Consider the following 5,427-nt stretch of genomic DNA (forward strand, 5'->3'; position numbering starts at 1 on the left):
TACAAGATCAATACAAATTGTTGACAACCTCATATAACATGCAGGCATTATCACAGTATAAGGAAGAAAATCATCATGAAAGGCCAGCAACAAAACTACCCGGAACTATGTAAGTACAGTTCAAATGTGAATTTGAGTCCTTGTAGATTGATAATGAATAATAGCAACAATTAATAATGAAGAGCTTCACATTAGGAAGAGTCATTTCTCACCAACCAGTGTGGGATTGGATGAGAACAGAATTCACGAAAGATAAATAGAAGCTATAAAAAAGGAGAGGAGAGAAATCTGGGCCAGAACAGAGGCAATTCTCTCAGTCACAATCAACAAAAGTTTCATCAGTTCTCAGTAAAAGTCAATAACAAGTTAAAACCAGCATTCTACTCTTTTTTATTTATAGTTTACAGATGTAACTTGTTCAAGTTAACTGCATAATAAACTACATAGATATCATTCTAATAGGTCGTGGTCAGTTTGCTGATTCTCAATTCCTTTGTTATCTTACTTAAGTCTCAAGTTTAAGACCCCCTTGAACTTGGCAGACAATGTATCACAAAGTTTTGATACTCATAGAGCACAAAGAAGCACCATCTCCATTATTATACCTGTCTGCATATCTGGGCAATAAATATCGTATAGGCACAAGGAACAATATGGGCTCAATTAAATTGTCATTATCCAGAGTATACATATACATATTTTGTTATGTGAGAATTGAACAACCGAGGGAAAGGACAAAATTTTGGATGCTTAACTGTGTGGGTTTAATTATTTTCTGAATTCGGTATACAATTGTTCCCCTGTCAAAGGGGGGAATGTGCGAACATTAAGATATCAAAGACTGTAGTTAGCTCTAGGTATATATCATCTTAGGAATATATACTACTGTAATTGGATTATTACTGCCCTTCAGAGTGGGGCACATGGTAGTTTGTCTCTTTCTGTAAACTTAGGAGAAAACTTGATTCTGGGAATTTGGTCTTTGAGGAAAGTAGCAGCTATCTCTAGAGAAAGGAGAGGCTCATTTTTTATATCTGCTGTATAGTTATGATCGTGATCCTTCTATCTCAAGGACATCACTTTCTAGTCAGAGCAATGAGCTTTCTTCATCCCCAAAGGCCACCCAGTAATGATCTTCCTCATCTATTTTCACTGAAGCTACAGGCTATTGTCCATGCATCAAGAAGCTGTTTTTGTTTTGTTTTGGTTTGGTTTTTTCCTGGTTCTGTGGCAGATTCTCCACGAACCCTTGTGGCAATTTTTTTTCCTTCCTGCTATCTGTTTTCTCAAATGCAGAGATGTGTTCATTCTTTTCCTCTTCTCAACAGGATATGGCTGGAAAAGATCTGAGAGCTTCCTGGGAAAACAAGTCACATAAATGCCAGATAATATTTTTTTCTTTACTAGGTTAATTCTATTTTAAGGGAGAAATTGAGGTACATGGGCAAAAAAGAAGGTGGCTTCAAGCAAGTTTGGCAAATGTTTTAGGAGACTAAACTGCTCAGTCCTGATATTTAAGGCATTAGCAAGAATAAATAGAAATACTCAGCAAAACTCTTTTCTGAGTATATACTGCAGTCAACACAGTTGAGCTCAGGAATCTAGAGACAGAAGAAAGCCATAAATCTGAATGCAAAATGTTGGAATAAAGTGTTGGTGGAAAGAACAAAAGGAAGAAATAGAATCTCAAGACCTAAGGGGAATTTAAAATATTTACATTATGCTTCTATTTCAGCAAAGTCTGATTTTTCACTCTTCACTGTGTACACAGCCAAGGTTTTTGGTGAAGAGTTTAGGAAGAAGCCTGTAGTTCTTTTGTCTAATCTACTGGTAAGAAAATTTCAAGGTCTGCTTTCATGTGCTTTTGAGAAGGATTTCATTGTTACTTCCAATGTGTATATTGCATCCATTTTTTCCCTTTTTGTTTCAGTTCCTATAGTTCAGGGTTTTGCCTCCTCATAATTTGTATCACTAACTCAACATTCTTCCTAAGCCAGTCTATTTGACACATTGTGACCAGAATAGTCCTATTACTGTGGCTCTTCCACTCAAATCTTTTAGAGATTGCTCATTTTTACCAAACTAAGTACAAGTGTCTTGTTTGGGCATCCAAAGTCTACTATGGTTTGTTTCTAACTTACCTCTTTTCATCTTCCACATGTTTCTAATATCAGATCTTAGGTCTGGGTTGTTCCCCATGCCCTGAACAGGCTAGCACTTTGTTTACTCTAGACTTCACATACACTTTTCTCTTAGACCAGCATGTTTCTCTTATCGTTTTAAAAAAGATTTTATGAAAACCCATCTGTGAAATTTCAGACCACGTCCCATTTCCTGTCTCTACAATAACTTGCCTTATCCCCTAATTTGATAGTAAGTCTTCCCCCATGACATGAGATTACAACATTTATACGTCCTGTTCACATAACCACTTACATTTTAATTCTTTCATTTATTTTCTTTGCCCTTTCAAGTCATTAGTCTAGTTTGGAGTCAGGGATATGAAGATGTAACACCTAGCGGTTATTCTTCTTAAGTAACTTACAGACCACTGAAGAACACAAATGTGTAAGCAAACAAAGTATACTGTGGAAATTGCTGCAAACAAGTGATATGGAAGTACCATATGAGCAGAATAGAGGAATACCTAAGACTATTTAAGGAAGTAGCAATGGAATCTAATGAAAACAATCATATCAAAGTAATATTAGTAAGTAACATGAAGTGCCATGATAGACATTTTAGGTACTGTACAATTCCTTCCAATACAATTATTCTCACCACTTTCAGATAAAGGAACTGAGGCTCAGAGAAAAGTTACCAGCCTACATAGCTGGTAATTAGCATATCCAGGATAATACCTATCTCTGTAGGAGAGGAAAGAGTCAGGAGTCAAAACCACATAGGGTGGCTGAGTTGCCCTGGGGTGGAAAACAAAACGAGGGGCAGGATGGTTTATGTCTCAAAGGGACAAGGGTGGGACTGCCTGGAGTCAGTCCCATACAGACAGTCTTTAATAACAGATTTCTTCTGGGGAATAGCTGAATTTGTGGTTTTGCTTCAGCAAGATGTGAAAAAGAGGCTATGGAAACTCCTGTGATTCCAGACATGCTGATGGAAGAGGGCCCACCAGGAAATCGTCCCAGAAGAACAGGTCAGATTAATTATCCTTGTGGCCCTAGTCCTCCTCCAATGGCTGGTGGATGAGAAGGTCAATGTCTACTCTGAGCAGGAGACAACTGGACATGTACATTCATAGCAGAAGGAAACCATCAAGAAGCAGAGGGCTGACCATGCTGGACAAGTCATTGAATGTGTGCACCTGAACATGGATTGCTCTATGTCTACACAGACAAATGAGGTCATTCTGGGAATTGCCTCCCCAGGGATCTGGCATGACTAACACGCAGTTCTACAAATGCACGTGTTCATCTCATTATCTTTTTTGAGTAGTTTATGAAAGTATTAATATAGTTTTAATAAGTAAAATATTTTTAGGTTACGAAACTTGACTTCTTATTTTGTATGATTAAAAACTGCAAATTTGAAGAAAAGTAAGAGGTGTGTATCCAGTGAAACAAACAAACAAGCAAACAAAGCCAGATAAGGTGGAGGAGTGCTGAAGTGGCAGGAGAGATTCTGCCCTCCAGTAGAGAGCAAGTTAATTGATTTGACATGCCAGGTCTTACCAAGTTTTCCTTCTCATCTGTTGCTTACATAGTTGTAGCCACACACTGAAGAAAAAGTTCTCACGTAGACTGAGCAGACACACAGGGTGGCCTCCGCCAGCGAAACAGAAGCAGCGGCAAACTGCATATCTTTATTTCATGTTCACCAGGTATAAACATCAAAGCATGGGAGGAAAACACAAGGAGCCTCCAGACATAGACCAAACACACATCTGGTGTTTACGTGAAAACATGCAGGGAAGATGTACAGTTTTAAGGACTGCTAGGCAATTACAGTGGGTCTGCCCCTTAACTGGGTCCTGGGAGATCATGGGGCCCTGTTCTCATAGTGCTATCGTGTTCGACAGCCTCAAGACCAGAATATTGCTGATGTTCCAGCCATTACCCCAAACGCTTTCCTAGCGCTTGCAATACATTCTCTAGAAATAACTCCACATACAGTAGTGTCTTTAACTTGTTTATATAAATATTACTGAGTGTAGGCTGCAAGAAAATGTAGACTCTGCCAGGTTAAAGTCATTGGAATTTTAGGCAACTTAGTAAAAAAAATCCCCTCTTCCCATGCAGATTTGAAATAAATTGGAGCTACAGAGGAGGTCAAGAGATGGATTTGAAATCATCTTTTTTAAAAAATATTTATTCATTTTGAGAGAGAGAGAAAGAGAAAGAGAGAGAGTGATCACCAGCATGAGCAGGGGAGGGGCACAGAGAGAATCCCGAGCAGCCTCTGCACTGTCAGCAAGGAGCCCAACCTCATGAACAGTGAGATCATGGCTTGAGCTGAGACCTGAGCTGAAATCAAGAGTCAGATGCTTAACTGACTGAACCACCCAGGTACCCCTAGAGGTGAATTTATCTTAGTGTTAAAGGCTTGGTTGGAAGCCAGTGAACCAAATGACCTGAAAGAAACTTGCCTATCTTGTTCTCAGGCAGGTATAAAACATAGCAGACCTCACTGCAGAGGCCCAGCTTTCCCCACTGGGCATGCCTCACCTGAGCACACACAGGCTCTCAAAGGAGAGGGAAGGGGAAGGGCCAAGACAATGCCAGTCATTCCTGCTCCCAGTTGTACAGTCCTTAGATGCTCATCCTCCTCTGGGAATGAGGACCAAGAAGAAAAAAGCAAGGCATGTTGCCCAAATGGACTCTCCACATGGAAACACATAAAAAGGGCAAAAGATTTTTACCCCCAGAGAAAGTTGCTTGCTATTAGTTATGGTTTTTCTTATGCAAGGCTATCCAATTGGAAATAAAAGTACAGTAAAAGGAGATTAAACTAAAAGTTAGAAAATGTGACTTCCAGTAAAAACTATGTCACCAATTGGTTTTGTGGCCTTGAAAAAAAAACACCTGGGGTATTTCATCATCTCCTCATTAGAGCTTTGGGCTAGATCATTTCCTTCCGCTTTAAAATTCTAAAACCCAGTCATCTAGGAGACTGTTCTCTTCAACTCTACTGCTCTATGTGTGGAATGAAAAACATGGACAATCATTCAATGTTTAACTTTCTCTTAAAGCTTTTACTGGCCTTTTCTGAGGCCTGTGGTTTGGATTCAAGGCCAAAATGGAACTTAAAGAAGATTTCTAGCTATAAAGTATAGTAGGACACTGCAACAAAGTCACTAAATTCTGAAGCTACCCAGGATCTCCGTGGACTTTGAATCACCAAGAGATTTGTTGTGAAGTTTCAGGATAGAACTTCCCAAATGCACACACTTTGGTTTGGTTTTGTTCTTTC

At 39.2% G+C, this 5,427-nt stretch overlaps 1 pseudogene; it reads left to right on the forward strand.

Annotated features, from left to right (window-relative positions):
* Positions 1-2,950: 2,950 nt before the first annotated feature.
* LOC131511674 (selenoprotein K-like) lies at positions 2,951-3,207 on the forward strand (annotated as a pseudogene).
* The last annotated feature ends 2,220 nt before the right edge of the window (positions 3,208-5,427 follow it).

Source organism: Neofelis nebulosa, chromosome 1 (assembly GCF_028018385.1).
Source record: "Neofelis nebulosa isolate mNeoNeb1 chromosome 1, mNeoNeb1.pri, whole genome shotgun sequence".
NCBI lineage: Eukaryota > Metazoa > Chordata > Mammalia > Carnivora > Felidae > Neofelis > Neofelis nebulosa.